General features: G+C 35.5%; 1 non-coding gene across 1 annotated transcript; it reads right to left on the reverse strand.

Annotated features, from left to right (window-relative positions):
- Positions 1-9679: 9679 nt before the first annotated feature.
- On the reverse strand, positions 9680-9786 carry LOC121207654 (small nucleolar RNA R71). Its single transcript, XR_005902759.1, has one exon. It is a non-coding gene; the product is annotated as a small nucleolar RNA R71 (small nucleolar RNA).
- Positions 9787-24037: the final 14251 nt, after the last annotated feature.

Below are 24037 nucleotides of genomic sequence, written 5' to 3' on the forward strand. Positions count from 1 at the left end.
CTACTGCCCCATTCATTTTTGGACAATACGGAGAAGAGTTATGATGCTTAATTTTGAACTGACTACAAACTTCTACTATCGTTCTGTTGTTCAAATTCAATGCATTGTCTGATATGATCCTCTTATGCATCCCATATCGACAAATGATCTCTTTCTTCAAGAATCGACTCACAGCCGACTTAGTAACATTTGCATAAGAAGCGGCCTCTACCCATTTTGTGAAGTAGTCAATGACCACAAAGATAAACTGATGTCCATTCGAAGATTTTGGTGATATTGGCCCAATGACATCCATGCCCCACATGGAAAAGGGCCATGGAGAAGTCATAACATGTAGAGGTGAAGGTGGTACATGTATCTTGTCTCCATAAACCTGACATTTATGGCATTTCTTGGCGTAGTTGATACAATCCCCTTCTATGGTAGACCAATAATATCCAAACCTCATGATCTGCCTAGCCATAGTGAAACCATTAGCGTGTGTCCCACAAACACCCTCGTGAACTTCTTCTAAAATTAGCTTAGCCTTCACGGCGTCAACACATCTCAATAGTACTTGGTCCTTTCTTCTTTTGTACAAGATGCCCCTGTCTAAAACATAATCGCAAGCTAATCTTCTTAAAGTTCATTTATCATTTTCAGTTGCTTGTTCTGGGTATTTACGATCTCTCACATATCGCAATATATCCTGATACCAAGGGTTATCATCCTTTTCTTCTTCCTCAATGTTACAACAACAAATTGGTGCCTCAAAAATACTCATCTGAATGGGTCTCATCTCCTCCTCTTTATTAGCTCTAATCATTGAAGCCAAGGTTGCTAGAGCGTCTGCCATCTGGTTTTCATCTCGCGGGATATAATTGAAAGTGATGTCATCGAACTCCTCAAGTAACCCTAAAACTATCTTTCGATAATTGATCAATTTAGGATCCTTTGTCTCCCATTCACCTCTAAGCTGGTAAATTACCAATGCAGAGTCTCTATATACTTCCAAGGTTTTTATTCCTCGCGCTATTGCCGCTCGGAGTCCCATGATGCATACCTCATACTAGACCATATTATTTGTGTAATCAAAATCTAACTTGCACGTGAATGGATAATAATCACTATTTGGGGATATCAGGACTGCCCCAATTCCATTTCCCACTGCATTGGATGCCCCATCAAAGCTCAACTTCCAAGGATGATCCTTTGTAGCTGCTACACACATCAACTCCTCATTTGAGAAATCAAAATTCAATGGCTCGTAGTCTTCTAGAGCTCTACTAGCCAGAAATTCCACTATCGCACTTCCTTTTATAGCCTTCTGACTCACATAGACTATGTCAAACTCTAAAAGCAGAATTTGCCATCTCGCCATTCTCCCATTCAACACTGTTGACTCTATCATATACTTCAAAGGGTCAAGTTTTGAAATAAGCCAAGTAGTATGATATAGCATGTTTACTGCTACTATTAAAATTTCAAACCAGTTATGAATACATGAAAGTTGTATATCAATACTGCTATCGCTGCTTTTTTTTTATTTGTAAAATCATGTCATACAATTGCATCGGGATTGGGATATTGAAGGTGGAAGTACAGGCTCTAAATATCGAATCGGATCCCTTATCAAAACTACTGTTATGTTGGCGATTCATCCTCAAAAGATTAGTTTGGTGTGTAGGGATGGATAAGTTAGCAGATGGTTGGTTAGGAAATTATATTGTTATCCATGCATACTATATTTTTTTATCGAAAATTACCATGAAATTATTATTCTGACATGATCTATTTTTTGCCTACTAATATGCAATATTTTATGCTTATGTATTTACCTGTTCCTATGTTAAGACCGTAATGAAATTCATAGCTCATTCTTTAGTTCTTCTCAACTTTCCAGTTAACTCATGAGGTTAGGGCTCGGACTCGAGAGTCAGAGCATTGTCTTCTGTTTTCTTTTAAAAATGTATTTCTAAATTGTTTTATTAGTTCTTTTGGGTTTTGCATTGTTTTAAATGGACTATGGCATGAATTTTCTTAATCATTTGGGTGTTTAATTTGGGGATTTGACATTATATATTTTTGACAATAAACTCAAACATGAACAAGGTTTTCAAGATTTTATTTTAAATTATTTCGATTTTGCAGATATGATTTTTCCGTATCAAATTTGGAACTAAAATAAAAACGAGTGAGATAATTAAAGTAAACCAACATTTTTTAAAATGTAATAAATTATTAACATGACTTTTTGAAGCCAAACGAAAATGTTTTTTCTTAAAATTGATTCTCATCAGTTTTATAAAGTAGTGGATTTAAACATATATATATTTTATCAAAATTTTACTATAGCAATTTCACAATTTAATAGAGTTCCCAAATCGTATCAATACCTTTTTAACAAGTACAAATTATTTCTAAGTAAAACTTGAGATTTTTCTACAATAATCCATTTTACTGAACCTAAATGTTTTTCTGGGCCATTTTGGTGGCTAATGTGACTTTCATGATTTGGCCGTAACGTCAAGGTCAAGTTGGAGATGATATATTTAGTGGTATTAGAGCTCAATGTTTTTTAATACTTAGACTGTGAGTTTAGTGAGGTATGCATGTGTGATTTTAAAAGGGGTTTTGTAAACTACCATGCTACAATTATTTTTGTGATGTTTTCAAATTATTTCGAGACTTTGATGTCACCCCTAACTAACTATATACTTTCTAAAACTGTAGATATACGTTAGAATTTAGATATTCGGGCATTCATTTTGAGCACTCGAGGTAGACAACTTTGAGGTAGGTCGCGTCAAGCTACTCTAGTTGAGCCGCCAACAGCTTAGAATGATACTCCAATTCTTGAGGCTGATTATGGAGAGGATTCATTTACCATTAGAGGCATAAATTATGATAACGGTGATGATGCACTTCCCATACCATGTTAGAGGTACTTCAAAGGGTTGCTGAAACCAAGATTGGATTGGATGATCGTGGATTTGTGACAGAGAGGCTCTAGGCTAATGGGGCTGAGATATTTAGGTGTGTGGCTAGGACAACCCCGACTGTATTCGAGTACTGGATGGAGGCTAAAGAAAGGATTATTGAGGAAATGGACTATACCTAGAGCAAAAGTTGAAAGGTACAATGTCTCTGCTAAGGGATGAGGCTTTTCAATGGTGCCAGTCTACAATAAGGGGTTCTCAGGCAAAGCATCTGAATTGGGAGTACTTTCAGGAGGCTTTTGTCAGAAAAAGTATGTGTATACTAGGTAGGTTGAGGCCCATAGGCTGCAATTCATTGATTTGACTTAGAGTGATAGGATTGTGGCCGAGTCTAAGGTCAGATTTCTACGGTTGAGTCGCTATACTCTAGGTATGGTGGGTACTAAACATGATAAGAGTCTGCGGTTCGAGAATGGGTTGAGGTATGACTTAAAGGTTTAGATTGTACCACATCAAAAGAGGGTGTTTGAGCCTCTAGTAGGAAAGACTAAGATAGTGAAGGAGGTGAAACGTTTGGAGAGAGAAAAGTAGGATAAGGACATGAGTAAGAGTAAGAGGGATTTAGGTCTTACTAGCTTTGTTTTGCAGCCATTGAAAAGAGCCAGGGAGGGCAGACCACAGCAGAATATTGTAAGGAGTAATTTTAGTGGTACATTTGGATTAAGGAGGATCCTAATTTGTGGGTTATGTAATAAACATTATCCAGGTGAATGTTGGAAGAAGATGGGTGCATGCCTAAGATTTGGGTCTACAGAGCATCGAGTGAAGGATTTTCCACATCTAGTTGGTTAGATGCAAGCTACGACTCAGACTCAGGGTTCTGGGCAGATACCTCCAAGAGGTCGTGGATAGAGTAGGAATTGTTTTTCTAGAATCACAATTGGTGTGAAAGGTACTGTGGTTCATGGTGAAAGAGCATCGGGATAGAATCTGACCAAGATTGAATCTAGACAGTCAACACTGGTTTATGTAGCAAGACACCGAGAGGACCGAGATGCATCCAATGTCATAGTAGGTACTTTTACGATCTATTTTATGTCATAGATTACTTTGATTGATATAGGTTCCACTCATTCCTATATTTCTAGTATGGTTTTTAATAAATTGAAAATTGGGGTAAAGGAAATTGTAAGTGATATTATTGTTGTGAGTCCATTGGGACAACCTATGGTGGTAAACAAGATTTATAAGAGGTGTTTGTTAGAGATTCAAGGTGAGGTGTTTCCAGAGGATTTGATGGAGTTACCTTTTCGGGGAGTTCAATTTGATTCTAAGGATGGACTGGTTAGTGGTATCATATGAGTTTGGACTGAATCACTAAGAGATTGGCTCTAAAGGTTGTTGACGAGAAGAAGATTGTTTTGGTAGGGGAATGAAGGGATTATTTGTCCAATGTGATTTCAGCAATGGTAGCAGAGAAATTGGTTTCGAAGAGGTGTGAAGCATATTTAACTTATGTTCTAGATGAAAAGGTAAAGAACTCGAATGTGGATAGTATTCATATTGTGCTAGAGTTTTCGGATGTTTTTCTTATGGAATTACCGAGCTTATCTCCTGATAGAGAGGTTGAGTTTGGAATTGAGGTATTTCCTGGAACTACATCAGCGTCTATTACTCCCTATCGTATGACACCTAAACAACTAAAGGAACTTAAAGTCCAACTTTAGGAGCTTTTAGATCGAGGGTTTATTAGAACTAGTGTGTCTTCATGAGGAGCCCTAGTTTTATTTTTTAAGAAGAATGATGGAACACTGAGATTGTGCATTGATTATTGAAAGTTGAACAAGTTGACAATCAAGAATAAGTATCCCCTGCCAAGGATCGATGACTTGTTTGACCAATTTTGTGGTACAACAGAGTTCTCTAAGATTGATTTAAAATCTAGGTACTATCAATTAAATGTGAAGGATTCAGATGTACCTAAGACTGCGTCAAGGACTCAGTATAGGCACTTCAAGTTTCGAGTTATGTTATTTGGTCAAACGAATGCTCCTTCCACATTCGTGGATATGATGAATAGGGTCTTTCATCCATTCTTGGACCTGTTCATCGTTGTGTTCATTAATGATATTTTGGTTTACTTAAAGACCAAGGGTGAACATGATGAGTATCTAAGAGTTGTCCTGCAAATTCTCAGGGAAAAAAATTGTATCAAAGATGATTAAGTGTGAGTTTTGGCTGAAAGAAGTAATGTTTTTGGGACATGTCGTTCAGACTGAGGGTACCTGTGTGGATCCAAAAAAGATTAAGGCTATTCTAGAGTGGAAGCAACCTAAAAATGTTTCTATGTTCAGAGTTTTTTGGGATTTGTCGGGTATTATCAAAAATTTGTCGAGGGTTTTTCTCCTATTGTTGCTCTTTTGAAAAAGCTTTTTTAGAAAGAAAGCTCCGTTTAAGTAGACTGATGACCAACAAGCTATCTTTGAAAAGCTGAAATCTGTGTTGACTTAGGCTCTGGTGCTAATTAAGCCCAAGTCAGGGAAACATTATGTGGTGTATATGATGGGTCTCACACTACACTTGGATGTGTAGCGATGCAAGACGAAAAAGTAGTTTCTTATGCATCAAGGTAGTTAAAACCGCATGAGTGCAACTATCTGACACATGATCTGGAGTTGGCAACGGTAATATTTGCGTTGAAAATCTGGAAGCATTATCTATAAGGTGAGAAGTGTTACATTTACATGGATCACAAGAGATTGGTACAATCATCAATGAACTACATAAAATACCTACTACCATTCAATAAAGAGGTCTTCATAGGTCCACAAATATCAGTATGGACCAGTTGAAGCCTCTCTTGAGCTCTCTAAGATTTGTTAACTGAAAAATGTAGTCTGGTTTGCTTGCCAAACTAACAGACCTCACAAACTTCATTTTGAAGCTCAATCTTGGAAATGTTTTCAACTAAATTCATCTTATACAGCAAACCAAGTGACTTGTAGTTTACATGCCCCAACCTCTTGTTCCATAAACATGATTCATTAGTCAGAGTAGTGTAATGATAATATTCTAGAACGACATGTTTTTATGTATTAATTACATATTTATTTTGATTATGATCCTACTAATTTGAGATATTTATGGTTTTTTATCTTGTAGGAACTAAATTGAAGGTAAAATAAAATTTAGAGGCAAAAAGCGTGAATTTAAAGATACAATGGGCCAACATGCGAAATAGGAAAGAAGTGGTGCCAAAAATGCAAAGTGTGGAAGACTTGGGGGCAAAAGTTCAAAGAAGAGATTTTATAAACACAAGACTCTATTTAAATTTGAATTATATTAGGATTATTGTTAAGATTATTATTTACATTTAATTTCAGCTTCTATCTTTATTTATCTTTTAGAATTTAAATAGGAATAAACTAGGTTTTCCAGTACTATAAATAAGGGATAGAGTGACAAAAATCACTCATCTTTTCTAAAAAAGTTCCCTCTACCAAAAAGCTCTAGCTTTTATTCCTTTTATTTATTTAACAAAATTCCATTTTTATTAAGTTTATTTCTTTTTCCCCAAAAAGCATGAGCCACTAAATTCATCTAGCCAAAGGTTTTCAAGATTCCCCAAAAAGGGTTCATGAGGCTTGGAATCCGCACTTAGCCTTCTCAACGAATATGCATCGTTTCTCTGCACTACATGATTGATGCTTCTGTCCATGTCCCATCAAAAGTGATATTTTCATCTAATACAAAGGCATCTGCTTGTATGTTTTGGGAAGGTTGCACAGTCTGTTCGTTAGCTTACTGCGTCAGTGGTTGTCAAGCCCAATAGACAAAATGGTGTGGCATTCGCCATTAAGAAGTGATGATCTAGTGTAAGACGGTCCCACAAAAGTAACGGTTGGCTAGAGTCAGGTTCCTTTATATCGTAAGTCTAAAATCTAAGTGGAGCTGGTGGTCGTAGGTGTCCTCTTCCACTATATCTGGCTTATTCTGTTAGGAGAAGGATCATCTAAAAGCCTACGATTGAACCCAAAGAGGATCGAGATAACCGGAGGCTGGAATCTTTCCTCTCTTTTCTTAACTCTGTTTATTTTTACAATTTCAATTTCAATTTACACAATCTCAATCCATCTAAATTTTTAATTCTGTTTTTTTTTCTAGGTACACCATTTTTTTTGGGCACGACTGGAAACACAAAAATTTACGCACTTTTTCATACCCTTTTTAACTTAAATTCATGCGAATTCAGTTAAATTCTAGTCGAAAATTAATTAATTTTTATAAAATAATTAAAGTGAACTTAAATTATGAACAAATTGAAATTTATTTAATTTTATAATTATTTTTGATGAATTTTGGTTATTTTTGACAGATTTGCACAAAGGGCAAAAAATGGCTCAGCAGACACTACCAAAAGCACAAAACTGAGAAGCAATTTGAAGTATCGAGGTGAATTAATTTCCAGCCTAAGACAGTCCAATTATGTGTATTAATTCATAATATAATTAATTTTAATTTATACCTAATTTAATTTGGGCTAAATAAAATATTATTAATTAATTATGGAAAAAGTGGTCCAATTGAACCGAACCAATTGAATTGAACTAGCCAAGGATTGGGCAGCCCAAAACCGTCCATATGCTGACCCAAATAAGCTTATTAGCTGATTAATTAAGCTTTCAAAGAAGCCCTTGAAGACTTGTAAAATTTGCATTCAAGCCCCTCCACAAATGGTGTCTTTATGGATTTGCCCCAAGCCATATTTAGCAAAGTTGAAGCCATCAACTTTGCCACATAGATGGCCGACCAAGGGTTGGCTCTTTGGCTGATATTTTTGGCAAATTTTATCTGCCACATTCAGCTATAAAAAACCCCATTGTCTGATCATTCAAGGCACACCTCAATTCATTCACATCTCTTCTCTCTTTTCTCACTTTCTCCTCTCATTTTTCCATTTCAAGTCCCCTGCTCTTGTGCCGATTTCTCCCATTATGAAAGGGTTATTCTTCAGCCATTTTGGAGAAAAATTGAAGTGTTCATAGCATCCTTGATCGGTGAGGACAACAAAGAACAAAGACGGAGCAACCTAGTCAAGCCACAGAAAAACACCGGATTTGATTCTTATTCCCCATCTCTTTAATTTTTGTTGTTGTTCTCATGAACATATCTATAAATATTTATGTTTTTGGAATGGTTAATTTAATCAGTTTACCTTGAATTTAATTCGTGTTGGTTTGATTGCATTTCATTTACTTAAATTATTAAAATTGTGTTTATACTGTTATAGGCCTCGGTAAAATGCTTGATTAAGTAAATCATGCCTAAGTTATTCTTGCATTACAATTGTAAGGTAGCTAATGAATTAATTATTTAAATAGATTGAAATTGTAATTAATGGATGCAATACTTAATCAGTGCATGTTTATTCTTTTAAGGTAGCTGAAGGTTAAATTAGCAATGTATCTGGCGATACACTTGCCTTGCATAACTTGTAAGATTATTGTGATTAAAATGTTTCAAGGTAAGGATACCTTGTTACCTCACATAGTCTTTTATGTGCTTATTAGATTTAATTAATTGTTTGAATTGACATAGGGATATGCAAGAGATTAGTTCAATTTAATGAGTATGTATGTGCCATGACATGTTTGCTTATTAAAATCTGTTTAATCGTTTGAATTAACATAGGGATATATTAAGAGATGAATGGATTTGTGTAGGTAAATATGTTCATAAGTTAGCAAATTACCGAGTTGCTATGAATTTATTCATAACAACATAAGCATGAGTTTAATAATTCTAAGTTAAAGAAATGTAATTAAATTAACACAATTATGTCATCTTGATTAAATCATATTTTGAAATCGTGCATTTGAGATTTATTTCTTTAGTTATTTAGTTTAAAATCTTATTTTTCTTAATCACCCTTTTTAAAACAAAATATTTTTCTTCACCAAAGTGTTTTAGATTGCATTCATAAATAATTCTTTTCATAGTCCCTGTGGGGACGATAAATTGACATTTACTTGTCACTTTATTACTTGTTACGATTGTGTACACTTGCACATTTCCGTCGTTCCAATTTTTTTGCACTGTTGTCAGGGACTGTTTTAACAAGTCATTCTTTTTGAATTTGTTAGTTTTACATTTTGGTTTATTTTTCCTGTTTAATTTTTAATTTAATTAATTTTTCTGTGATTATTTCAGGTGTTTATGAGTATTGACCGAATTATTGACCTACACCCTGTAGACCCTGAGATTGAACGAACTTTCCGACAGCGAAGAAGACAAGCAAATCAGAGAAGGACCAAAGATATGAACTTTAAAAATCTGATCCAAGGAAATAGAGCAATCCCTGCTCAAAATCCTATCCTTATTGCTGATAATAAGGATAGAACTTTACGATAGTATGTTGTGCCAGTATTTAATATCTTAATCGGGGTATTAGGAGAGCCAAAATTGAGGCACAACAGTTGGAATTGAAGCTAGTCAGGTTCCAGATGCTTCAAACAATGGGCCAATTCAGTGGAATGCCTGCCGAAGATCCTCACCTACACTTAAGACTATTTATTGAGGTGAGCAATTCTTTCAAATTAGCCGGAGTACTCGAAGATGCATTACGATTGAAGCTATTCCCATATTCACTGAGGGACAGAGCTCGAGCCTGGTTGAACTCATTGCCACCGAACTCAATTTCCACATGGCAAGAGTTAGCAGAAAGATTCTTTATAAAGTATTTCCCACCTAGCAAAAATGCTAAGTTGAGGAACGAGATCACTGCTTTCCAACAAATGGATGATGAGTCCTTTTATGAGGCATGGGAAAGATACAAAAAGTTATTATGAAAGTGCCCTCCTTATGGAATCCCACATTGCACCAACTTGATACATTTTATAATTGTCTCAATGCTCACACAAGGATGGTAGTGGATGCTTCTGCTAATGGTGCTCTCCTTTCTAAGTCTTATAACGAGGCTTATGAAATCATTGAGACGATTTCCAGCAATAATTACGAATGGCCAACCAATCGAGCAGCGCCAGGAAGACGAGTTGTTGGAATACATGAAGTAGACGCTCTTACTTCACTCGCATCTCAGGTATCATCAATATCCTCAATGTGAAAAAACCTTCCTACTAATGGGTCTAATAGTTTATCAGCACAGCCACCAACCCAATTTGAAAGTATAGCCTGTGTTTACTATGGGGAAGGACAATCGTTCGAAGAATGTCCATCAAACCCAGAATCTATGTACTACATAGGTAACCAGAACCAAAATCAAGGAAAGCAAGGACTGCAATCCAATTTTTATAATCCATCGTGGCGAAATCACCTCATTTTTTCCTGGAGTAACCAAGGGGCTAGAACCAGTAACACTTATGCCCAACCTAGACCAACCCAGCCGCCTAGTTTTCCCCAACAAGTTCAGAAACCAAATCAAGCTAAACCATCCAATAACTTAGAAAATCTGTTGAAGGCATACATGGCCAAGAATGATGCCTTAATCCAAAGCCAAGCAACTGTATTAAAAAACCTGGAAAACCAAATGGGCTAGCTTGTAACTGAACTCAAGAACCGACCACTAGGTGTTTTACCTAGTGATACAGAGAAGCCAAGGAATTCGGGGAATGAGCATTGCAAAGAGTTGACATTGAGGAGTAGAAAGACAGTAGAGCCCAACACCATCGAAGCTGAAAAGGAGCAAGCTGGCGCTCAAGATTCAGAGGAAGTTCAACCGAGTGTTGAAATTCCAATTTCACAAGAACCAAAATCTGCAAAACCTGACAAGGTAATTTTAGAACCAGCTAGTTCTGATCAATTGCCACAGAAGACGAATCAACCAGTTCCAGTAAAGAAACCACCACCACTCTACCCTCAAAGACTTCAAAAGCAGAAGCAGGAGATTTAATTCAAGAAGTTCTTAGACGTACTCAAGCAACTTCATATCAACATCCTGTTGGTTGAAGCACTTGAGAAAAATGCCAAACTACGTCAAATTCATGAAGGATATCCTGTCCAAAAAATGAAGACTTGGAGAATTTGAGACGGTAGCTCTGACAAAGGAATGTAGTGCATATCTTCAAGACAAATTACCCCCAAACTTGAAGGATCCTGGATGTTTTAGCATACCCTGCAACATTGGAGCAACATATTGTGGTAAGGCATTTTGTGAATTAGGTACGAGTATTAACTTGATGCCTATGTCAATATTTAGGAGGTTAGGGATAGGTGAAGTTAGACCTACTACGGTTACATTGCAATTAGCAAATCAATCTTTAGCACATCCAGAAGGAAAAATCGAGGATGTATTGGTACGTGTAGATAAATTTATCTTCTCTGCTGATTTTGTTATCCTAGACTTTGAAGTAGACAAAGAAGTGTCAATTATCTTAGGAAGACCGTTCTTAGCAACCGGAAGGACCCTTATTGATGTGCAAGAGGGCGAGCTTACTATGCGTGTTTAGGATGATCAGGTAACATTTAACTTTTTTAAGTCTATGCGATTTCCTAACATAATTGATGATTTTTCTGCAGTACCAATTTAGAGGATTTAATAGTGGAGAAGGAGCTCAACTACGTTGAGGATATATTGGAACAAATTTTGACATCAGATCCTCTAAATGATGAAGAGGAGGATGAATACTTAGCATTGTTAGAAGCTAATCAAAAGGGATTTAATCCGCAATCCTGTTTTGAATCTTTATAATTAGAGAAAATGGATTGTGCCCAACTAAAAGCTTCAATCGAGGAGCCACCTAAATTAGAACTCAAGGTACTACCTTTACATTTGAAATATGTTTATTTAGGTAATGCTCCTACTAGTGAGCAAGAAGAGAAACTCATCCTGGTGTTGAAACAATTCAAGAAGGCTATTGCATGGACAATAGCCAATATTCGCGGTATTAGTCCACCTGGATGCATGCACAATATTATCCTGGAAGATGGCGAAAAAGGGATGATTATGGACAATGAAGATTGAACCCCATCATGAAGGATGTAGTCAAGAAAGAAATCCTTAAGTGGTTAGATGCGGGTATAATCTATCACATCTCAGACAGTTCATGGGTAAGTCCGGTCCAGTGCGTACCAAAGAAAGGAGGTATCACGGTAACTGAAAACGAGAATAACGAGTTGATACCAACTAGAACAGTTACGAGATGGAGATTTTGCATCGACTACCAGAAGCTGAACAAGGTGACTAGGAAAGATTACTTTCCTTTGCTGTTTTTGGACTAGATGTTGGATAGACTCGCGGGGTGAGACTACTACTATTTTCTCAATAGATACTCAGGGTATAATCAGATTACAGTAGCACCAGAAGATCAACACAAGACAACATTCACCTGCCCATATGGTACAGTTGCATTTAGGCGCATGCCATTTGGTTTATGTAATGCTCCTACTACATGATGTATGATGTCTATTTTTACTGATATGGTTGAGAAGTATTTGGAAGTTTTTTATGGATGATTTTTCAGTATTTGGAGATACTTATGATGATTGATTAGCCAATCTAGTAAAGGTACTAAAGCGATACAAAGAAACAAACCTAATACTCAACTGGGAAAAGTGCCATTTCATGGTACGAGAAAGTATTGTTCCAGGGCATCGGATAACAAGACATGGAATAGAGGTTGATAAAGCAAAGGTAGATGTTATTGAGAAACTCCCACCTCCAATATCTGTAAAGGGTGTTCAGAGCTTTTTGGGCCACGCCAGTTTCTATTGAAGATTTATCAAGGACTTCTCCAAAATTGCTAAACCCTTATGCAAATTATTGGAGAAGGACTTGATGTTCAAGTTTGATGAGGAATGTTTAAAGGCTTTCAAAGATTTGAAGATTCGGTTAGTTACGACACCCATAATCGTCACACTAAACTGGGATTTGCCATTCGAATTGATGTGTGACGCAAGTGACTTCGCGATAGGAGCTGTCATGGGCCAGCGAAGGAACAAAGTTTTTCATCCCATCTACTATGCAAGTCGAACACTGACAAGAGCTCAATTGAATTATACGGTAATATAAAAAGAGTTACTTGCTATTGTGTTTGCTTTTGACAAGTTTCGATCTTATCTTGTAGGTACCAAAGTGACTGTCTATACAAACCACTCAGCAATTAAGTACTTACTTTCTAAGGAAGATGCTAAGCCGAGGTTGATTCGATGGGTACTTCTACTTCAAGGGTTCAATTTAGAACTTCAAGATCGAAAGGGAGTGGAAAATCAAGTAGCAGATCACTTGTCCAGATTGGAGCCGCAAGAAGGGAACTCTCCTTTTATACCAATTCGAGAGATGTTTCCGGATGAACACATGCTGAAGGTAAATCATGTCCATAATACCAATTGGTTTGCTGATATTGCTAACTATTTAGCTTATGGTTTGATGCCGATTGATAAGACATATCATCAAAGGAAAAAGTTTCTTCACGATGTGAAGTACTATTTCTGGGAAGAACTATACTTGTTTAAAAAGTATGCAGATCAAATGATCAGGAGATGCGTGACAAAAGATGATGTACAAAAGATTCTATACCATTGTCACTCAGCCTCAAGTGGGGGACACTTTGGAGGTACTCGTACTACAGCCAAAGTATTACAAGCTGGATTCTTTTGGCCAACACTATTCAAGGACGCATATGCTTACGTAAAGAGTAGTGATCGATGTCAAAGGGTTGGAAATGTCACCAACAAAAATGAGATGCCTCGAACAAATATCATTGAGGTAGAATTGTTCGATGTATGGGGTATTGACTTTCTTAGTCCTTTTTTGTCGTCTATTGGTCACAAGTACATATTAGTAGCAGTAGACTATGTGTCTAAGTGGGTCAAGGCTGAAGCTTATCCGACAAATGATGCTAAGGTTGTAATTAAGTTTTTGCAGAAACATGTGTTCACAAGGTTTGCAACCCCAAGAGCTATTATCAGCGATGAAGGGTCCTATTTTGTGAACAAGTGGTTGAAATGGTTATTAGATAAACATGGAGTGAAACACAAGGTCGTTACAGCTTACCATCCGCAGACAAATGGGCAACCTGAACTGGCGAACAAAGAGATCAAAGGCATACTTGAGAAGGTAGTTTGCCCGAACTGACGAGATTGGTCCAAAAGATTGGATGATGCTTTATGGGCTTATAGAACAGCATACAAGACACCTTTAGGGATGTCACCCTACAGGTTGGTCTTTGGAAAAGCCTGTCATCTACCCCTGGAGTTAGAGCACAAAGCTTACTGGGCCCTACGACAACTCAACTTGGATCCGAAGCTTGCTAAAGAGAAACGGGTGCTCCAACTCAATGAGCTAGAAGAATTCTGAATGTTTTCGTATGAAAATGCCAAATTACTCATGGAGAGATTTAAGAAATAGCATGACAAGCACATTCGAGTTCGAGAATTTGAAGCAAGATAGCAAGTCTTGTTAAAATCATGTTGGTCTGATCCATTTACAATTCATCACATCTATCCATACGGAGTTGTTGAACTCCAAGGTAAGGGAAGTAATTTTCAAGTTAATGCTCAATGTCTGAAACATTACTGGGGAGATAAGACTGAACGGAATCAAATTTCGTTCATTTTATCAAATGTTTGAATTTTCTTATTTTCCTTTTTAATAAATGATTTAGGGTATATTTTTGAGATTAGTATGTTTAAATAAATTCTGCCTAGAAGATTGGAACTTAAGCGGGACCGCTTGTGACCCTCCAATCTTTCCTGGGAATTGATTTTAACATAATTTTCCGAGAAATTATTCCCTAAATAAAATTAAATTTTTGGTTTTCCAAATAAGAAGGTCAATTTTGATCCAAGTTTTAAATTGCAACTCAATTTCAAATTTTCATTTAGTCTAGGGAGTTAATTGAAGTGTTTTTAAGATTTGGTTGCTCTTTTAGTAAATAACAAAAATTAGATGCCTCTTTTTTGTAAATATTTTCAAAAGGCTTCTAGAATAAATATTTTTAGTTTAGAAAAAAAAGATGATAATTATTAATATATAATTATATCCATTATAATATATATTAATTATTATCAACTTTATAAAAAGTTAGGATTAGTTTTAATTTAATCATATTTTATTTGATAGGTTTTTTTTAAGATTATAATCTTTAATATATAATTATATCTATTATAATTTATATATTAATTTTTATCAATTTAGCATAGAATTAGGATTATTTTAATCTTATTTTTAAATAAATTAATAGCATTAATAATTTAATATGCATATATTTAATTATTAATTATTGTTAACTTGGATTGGAATTAGAACTTAGAGTTTTTAGCTATTAATTTCTCTAAGAATTCTCCTTTAAGTCTTATTTTCTTCATTATAAATACCATCCTCTTCATCATTCATCACTCAAAATCCCAAAGCACCAAATCCCCTAAGTGCCGCAAGCCACTAGCCACATCAACACCCAACCCATCAGCCAGCAGCTCACCCCGCGCACACCTGCTTCCTCTGTGCGCCCAACAACTGCTCCTTGGCGCCACTCGACAGGCCTGCTTGCAAGGATCCATGCACCTCGCGCTCTCTCCAGCACTAGCTCGCATGCACCCAAGCTATTGCCCACTCGATGTTGCGGACTACAGCCTGCATAACTGCCCACGCCAAGCCTCATCGCCGCACGCCCATCCGCACAACACACCTACACCAAGCCCCTTAGTCGAAACCCTCCAACCTACCCTAAATTGACCTATTTTGTTCATTAAATATTTTTAGGAGTTCTTAATTTTTATAGAAAGGGTGGTAAGACAAATTTTTTCTCCTAAATTTTAATTTTATTTAATTTTTTAATTTTTTAATTTATTGAATCTTTATTTAATTAAAATTTTGAGAAAATAATTTCTCCCATCTTATGTTCAGGTTAATCATGCCTTGCAAGAGAACTCGTGCCTGCGCCCAAATTGATGAAACACAAAATAAGTTCCATCAAGAAGCCAAAGCAAGATACGAGAGTATCTTCAAAAATCAACAGATGCATCCAGAGAAAGGCTTTACATTGAAAGAGAGCAACTACAAAGATTTTATGGCACGTATTCGTCAAGTTGCTGAAATCCTCAATTAGGATTTGTTTTGTGAGAAGAGACCTAGTGTGGATGAGAAACTAGTTCGCGAATTCTATGCGAATTTAACCTCAAGTGAGTTGACAGAAGTTCCAGTTCGTTGAAATCAAGGTACCAATAACTTCAAATGCTATTAATGAGTTCTTTGAATTGGCTGATTTCGAAAACAATGATTATTCTTCCTTGATGAGAAATATAAAGCCTAAAAATTTGCAAGAAATTCTTGAGGAACTTACAGTTCCACACTCTAAGTGGATTGTGTCAAAGCAAGGAATCCACGCTTGTCGAAGAGAATATCTGACATCACTCACAAAGGTATGGTTTTATTTCATCCGTTTCAGCGTCATGCCCAACTCACATGGGATAACAATTTCATTAGAGCGCATGGTCTTATTGTACTCGATCTTATCTGGAAAGACCATTGATGTGGGAAAAATCATCCTGAGAGAGATGTGAAATTGTGCCGTTAGACATTCTGGCCCAGCCTACTTTCCCTTTACGATAACAATTTTGTGCTTGAAAGCTAAAATTCTTGTAAATATAAAGAAGACAGGCTATAGGCAGGGCACAATCACAGATTGGGACCTCTATCGAATAGCTGGAGATTCTGTTCCATAGCAGCGAATTGAAGAAAGTGAGGATACCGAAAAAGAGGAAAAAGTTCCCACAGAGATCGAACTAATGCAATCGGCTGAAGTCCTTGATAAGGTGGAACCATTGGAACCAGAAGTTGAACCTGAGGAGGAAACTTCAATATTCAGAGCTCAACCATTGATAAAACTAAGGCAAGCGCACCTACCGAATAGTAGTATAGTTCTGGTGAGACCGAAAATATCGTATCCACGAGGACTAAAAGTACTAGTAATTACTATCTTTTTATTATCTAGCCTAAGAATTAAAGTGTGTTTTTAAACTAAAACTAATTATCTAACTAACTAAAATTAAGACAAAGATGAAAGTTTTGAAAATACTTTAGGAAAAACCGATGGAGAAGACAATACCCAAGGAAGAATCCACCTAGACTTCACTTATTATTTCTGAATTAGACAATGTATCCACTTAACTTAATCCGTAGAAATCCCTAATTTATGTTAATATCTCTCTCGAGAGTAAGAACAACTGACTTTAGGTTGATTAATTGAAATCTCTTTCTAATTAAAGCCCCTATTGTCACATTTACTCGATCTATGGAATCCCTTATTAGATTTAACCCTAATCCGGCAGATTTATGTCGTCCTATCTCTAGGATTGCATTCAACTCCTCTTAATTATGAATGATCTACTCTTAAACATGGACTATTGCTTCACTGAATAAGCACATCAAAACCTGAATTAATACCCTGGAATATTAAAACAAGAATTTAGAACTCACAATTAAGAATTTCATTTATCATATAATTCAAATAATAATAAGATTCGTCAAAGGTTTCATCTCCATTAGGTATTTAGGGAGTTTAGTTCATAATAATAAAGGAAAACATCTCAAATTTTGGATAACAGCAAAACATAAAGAACCCAAAGAACTTCTAGGAAATTGGATGGAAATCTTTAGTCTTGATGTAGATCCTGGCTCCAAGGTGATTCCGATGGCTTTTCTTGAGTACTTTATGCCTTCTACTCTCTATCTCCTCCCTAATCCTCTTCTTGGGTGTTTATATAGGCTTTAGAATGCTTCAAAACCCTCAAAAGTGACCTTTTCCGAGTAGAACTAGACTTGGGCTCGACAGGGACACGGCCGTGTGCCACGCTCGTGTGAAGGTGCTCAGGCCGTGTGCAATACTGAGTTGGTTCTTAGTCGACACGTCCATGACACACAGGCATGTGGTCTACCCATGTGTCACACACGGGCGTGTGAATCACCCGTGTGGAAGTGCCTAGGCCATGTGAAACACTGATTTAAGCCCAATTTATCCGTTTTTGGCCTGTTTCTTACTCTTTTTGCTATCCTAAGCTCTCCTGATTATAAAACATGAAATTAAAGGATTAGTATCATCGAATTCACTAAAACCAAGGAAAAACCATTCATAAATATGCCAAGCATGGGGTAAAAATATGTATATATTACGGTTTATCAAATATCCCCACACTAAAGCATTTGCTTGTCCTCAAGTAAAATCCTCAACTCATAATCAAAATAAATTATTCTCAACTTATAATTCTCACTAATAATGTTCGAAATAATCCATAAGTAATCATACGTTAGGAGTTTAACTATAAGAACATTAAAGTTTCAAACAATCCAAATCGAGCATTTCAATCATAAAATCATAGGTATCCCCCTTTATCTAAGTAATCACCTTTAATTCCAAATTGACAAGGTTGACATCCTCACTATTGATTCACTCAAATCACTCAAGGTGTTTAGGGTTCAATAATTAAGCACTCAATAGTCAAACATGGAAAGTTATTACCATAGACTTGCATGAACCGCCTAGCCCAGATCTTCGAGATGAGCTGTCAAAGTTGATGGACATAATGCAACATATGCAATGGCGGCAACAAGTTTACTGGAGATACTAAAAAATAAGGGGTGACTCGATGAGAAGTGCTCTTAAGAAAATTTATACTGATCCATTTATTTTTGTGCCTGAATTTCTAGATTTTATATTTGAACCATGGAGTCCATTATCGAAGAAGGAGCGAAGCGATTCATGCAAAGGCAATAATTATGGTGCAAAAGATGAGTCAAATTTGGAAGGGTCTGCAAATAAATAAAATGGGGGATCTTGACCTTATTTTATTTCTGTTCTTAGGTCATTTTAGGATTAGGTTTAATTAGAGATTTTTATTTTCGCATAATAAGAGAAGAAAATCATAAATAAAATTTGAACAAGTCACAAAGTATAAAGTGTGACAATAGTTATATACATGTCTAGGATTGGATCTAGAAAGAGCTTGGTACTTAAGCAGTTAATTTGACTCACCTCCTCTTTTCTAGAATCCTACATGGTGTATAGAATCTATTCACTTCACACAATGAGGACATTGTTCATCTTAAGTAAGGGGACCGAAAAATTGAATTCGAATTATTTCCACTAAGAATAAAATTTTCTTTTAATAATGATTAGGGTATATTTTGTTCAATAATTTGAAATTTTGTTAAGTATGCTAAACTTTAGTATAAATAAAGTTCTATTATTTCAATAAATTATTATGTTACCTTAATAATGATATGAATGTATTTTTAATGAAGCATGCAAATCGTACCATAAATTTTTAGTTCCTTACGAAAGTTAGGCATGTATTAAAGTTTAAGTCTTTAGAATTGACTTAGTAGTTTCTTGAGGCAAAATCCTAGGAAGCATGGAACATTGAAAATGATTTAGGCAACTTTTGTTTAGGCCGTTTGAGCCTTTCAAGCCAACCATGATGAAATTTTTATCCTTTGAAACCCAACTTTAAGACTATATGGCCTAATTTTATTTGAACCCTTAGCAAATTTAGCCATCATTTCTCTCTTAACTATCTTAAAATTGTCCCAAACATAAGACTCAGTACTATTCAAAGTATTCTTTAAAAAATAAGTTTGGGGGAGTTGAAAAGAAGAAACGAAGTATCGAATGCTCTAAAATTGTAGTACATTCAGCAAAATGCTCGATTTATGAAAAAAAAACATGAGTTCTTAAAATAAGATGTACAAAAAAGCATGTGAAAGCAAAGAAAGTTGATGTATTGAAGGTAATTATTTTGATGGTTCGATGCAAACTGAGTCTAGGGTGTAAAAGCCTAAATTTATCTATCTTTTACCTACCCTTAAACCCAACCACGTTACAACCTAGTTAAAGACCTATTGATTCAAAAGTTCCAATGCTACCTACATTAGTGGAGAGAAATTGCTACGTACAACATATGAAGACATAAGTTAAACTTAATGATTGCAGCTTAATCTTGAATAAAGGGAATAAAATCACATTGGTAAGGTTTAACATGACTTTATTAGGAAGAGTTTAGTCTAATTTTTGCTATCATAATAGTTGTTGAGGTTAATTTGAACGATATGTATACTTAAGTAGCATAACTATCAAATATCTTGTCTTTGAGCACAAGTATATTAAATTCATAATTTTGGGAAAAATTTTATTCTGAAGGAATTTTTCAAAGGTGTTTCCGAGAAATTCTTTTCAAAATTTGTGCATTACTCGTAACGAGCAATGAATTAATTTTGGGGGTGTGGAAACATGAAAATTTACACACTTTTCCATACCCTTTTTAACTTAAATTCATGCGAATTTAGTTAAATTCTTGTCGAAAAATAATTAATTTTTATAAAATAATTAAAGTTCCATTAAATTATGAACATGTTGAAATTTAGTTAATTTTATAATTGTTTTTGATGAATTTTGGTTATTTTCAACAGATTTGCACAAAGCGCGAAAAATAACTCGGCAAACACTGCCAGAAGCACAAAACCGAGAAGCAATTTGAAGTATCGAGGTGAATTAATTTCCAGCCTAACACGGTCCAATTATGTGTTTTAATTCATAATATAATTAATTTTAATTTATACCCAATTTAATTTGGGCTAAATAAATTATTATTAATTAATTATGGAAAAAGTGGTCCAGTTGAACCGAACCGATTGAACTGAACTGGCCAAGGATTGGGCAGCCGAAAACCGTCCATATGCTGACCCAAATCAGATTATTAGCTGATTAATTAAGCTTTCAAAGAAGCCCTTGAAGACTTGTCAAAGTTTCATTCAAGCCCTTCCACAATTGGTGGCTTTATGGATTTGCTCCAAGCCATATTTAGCAAAGTTGAAGCCATCAACTTTGCCACATAGATGGCCAGCCAAGGGGTGGCTCTATGGCTGCTATTTTTATCAAATTTTAGCTGCCACATTCCGCTATAAAAACCCCCGTTGGCTGATCATTCAAGGCACACCTCAATTCATTCACATCTGTTCTCTCCTCTCTCACTTTCTCCTCTCATTTTTCCATTTCAAGTCCATTGCTCTTGTGCCGATTTCTCCCCTTGGGAAAGGGTTATTCTTCAGCCATTTTGGAGCAACATTGAATTGTTCATAGCAGCCTTGATCGGTGAGGACAAGAAAGAACGAAGACGGAGCAACCTAGTTAAGTCACGAAAAAACACCGGATTTGATTTTTGTTCCCTATCTCTTTAATTTTTGTTGTTGTTATAATGAACATATCGATGAATATTTATGTTTTCGGAATGGTTACTTTAATTAGTTTAGCTTGAATTTAATTCATGTTGGTTTGATTACATTTCATCTACTTAAATTATTAAAATTATGTTTATGCTATTATAGGCCTCGGTAAAATGCTTGATTAAGTAAAATCATGCCTAAGTTATTCTTGCATTACAATTGTGACGTAGCTAATGAATTAATTATTTAAACAAATTGAAATTGTAATTAATAGACGTAATACTTAATCAGTGCATGTTTATTCTTCTAAGGTAGCTGAAGGTTAAATTAGCAATGTATTTGGCGATACACTTGCCTTGCATAACTTGCAAGATTATTGTGATTAAAATATTTCAAGGTAGGGATACCTTGCTACCTCACATAGTCTTTTGTGTGCTTATTAGATTTAGTTAATCGTTTGAATTGACATAGGGATATGCAAGAGATTAGTTCAATTTAATGAGTATGTATGTGCCATAACATGTTTGCTTATTAAAATCTATTTAATCGTTTGAATTAACATAGGGATATGTTAAGAGATGAATGGATTTGTGTAGGTGAATATGTTCATAAGTTAGCAAATTACCGATTTGCCGTGAATTTATTCGTAACAACATAAGCATGAGTTTAATAATTCTAAGTTAAAGAAATGTAATTAAATCAACACAATTATGTCATCTTGATTAAATAATATTTTGAAATTGTGCATTTGAGATTTATTTCTTTAGTTATTTAGTTTAAAATCTTATTTTTCTTAATCACCCTTTTTAAAACAAAATATTTTTCTTCACCAAAGTGTTTTAGATTGCATTCAGAAATAATTCTTTTGGCAGTCCTTGTGGGTACGATAACTCGACATTTACTTGTCACTTTATTACTTGTTGCGATTGTGTACACTTGCACATTTCTGTCGTTCCAATGACTTTTCCCGGGATCTTGAGGAACAAGAATTTGTGCAAATCCAGTCCCTGAGGATTTGACCCTACTTCCCTTAGACTATTCTTTTCATTAATTTATAGGGATAGGATATTTTTGGTGCTCTCAACGATGTATCAAATTTTGACGCTGTTGTCGGGGACTGGTAATTTACTAATCTTGTTTCTTTTGTTTCTTTTAACCAGATCTGCTTTGAGTATTCTTACATTTGATTCAGTAATAGAGAAGACTGTGAGAGCTAATCACAAAGAAACAAAGCTACGTAAAAAGTAATCAGGGAAGTAATCAGGGGTGGTAGGGACTCAGAGTAACCCACCGCCGGAAAAAAAAGTAGACGACAAAGTCAGGTCTAGGGTTAATGAAAACTCAACTCAAACACTAGAAAATGAAAGAATAGGAGTCGGTCCACTAGAAGTTTGACACCCCTAATTTGACCCTAGTTGGAAAGTAGTTTCGGGACCGCTAAACTGAGTCACCAAATTATTTGAATATGATATTTATTGTCTAAAATAAATGTGTGAAAATTTTAAGCTTCGATTTAGTAAATTTCATGTGAATTTAGTCAATAGGACTTATGTGTGACATTTTTGAAATGTGATAGATCAAAACATAAGGACCTATTAGTGCATGTTGAAAAAGGGGGGACTTGCATGTCAATTTTTCCCCCCCATCTAGTAGTGGCCGGCCATGACATTAGGATGGACAAAGGGTGATGGGCAAAACATGCCATAGACATGTTGTGTTGGTGCATCATGGGAGGAAACAATAAAATAAAATAAGGAGTATGGGTAATAAAATAATAATGGAAAGGTAAATGATGATGAAAAAAATTTGTCTCATCCATGTTCCCCCCCCCTTTGCCGTGAATTGAAGAAAGAAAACAAAAAAAAAAGTGTTCATTCTTGAACATCTTTGGCCGAATAGAGGAAAGAAAGGAAGGGGAAGAGCTTGAGAAAATCGGCTATGGTGGTTTGCTAGACTAAGGTATGTTTGATGTTGTCCTTGAGATTCATGCATGTTTTTAGTTGTTAGTTTGAGTTCTACCTAGCCCATAGTTTAAATCTTTGCTATGAGATGGAGATGATATTCGGCCATGGGTGTTGTCTTCTTGGTTGATGTTTGATGTGATGGTGATTGATGACTCTTGGATTTTCTCTTTGGCATTTTTGAGTTAGACATTAAGTTCTTTGTGTAACCCATGACCAAAATTGAATGGTATGGTGTCTTGATGCATTCGGCCATGGTAGAAAGTAGATGTAAAATGGTAGTAAGGTGAACTGCAAAATGTTAGTATTTGATTACTAGTGTATATATGCGTATTAGCCGAGTTTTGAACTTGAAACAAAATGATATATAAGCAATACAAGTAACTATACTTGTAGGAAGTATTAAGCATATAATCGGCCTCAACATAGATATGCATATTCGGCCATAGGAAGAAGATTGGTGTTGCATGTATTCGGCTAGAGGCAAGCATATTGATGCTTTTATCTTGGCTTAGACAATCGGCTAAAAGAGAGTGTAGGCTAATATGTTGAATTGATTTATGATTTCATATGTATGTGACTTTAATGTCTAATGCATATATATATGGGCTAAGTACCTTGAGTTCCTCTTTTCATGCTCAAATGATTAAATCAATTTATTTGTTAAATTAAGCTCAAGAGCTCAGAGGACCAAAGTTGGATAAGGGAAGGGAAAAAGTGATCGAATAGCCGCCGAAATTGTTCGACCACATTCGAGGTAAGTTTTAAGTGTTTAAACGTTGAGTAAATTCAATTATAATAGGACATGATGAGTTGATTTAATAAGATATGATGTGGCCATGATATGTTCTAAGCTCAAATGGTAAGTTCTTAAGTGTTTGAGCTTGGGAATTTAAGGGTAATTTGAAATAGTCTGCTTCGGACAACAGCAGTAACGTGACTTTAGAAAATCACCATAAATTTATGGACTTGAATTAGAGGCTGAA

This window comes from Gossypium hirsutum, chromosome A01 (genome assembly GCF_007990345.1).
Source record: "Gossypium hirsutum isolate 1008001.06 chromosome A01, Gossypium_hirsutum_v2.1, whole genome shotgun sequence".
Lineage (NCBI taxonomy): Eukaryota > Viridiplantae > Streptophyta > Magnoliopsida > Malvales > Malvaceae > Gossypium > Gossypium hirsutum.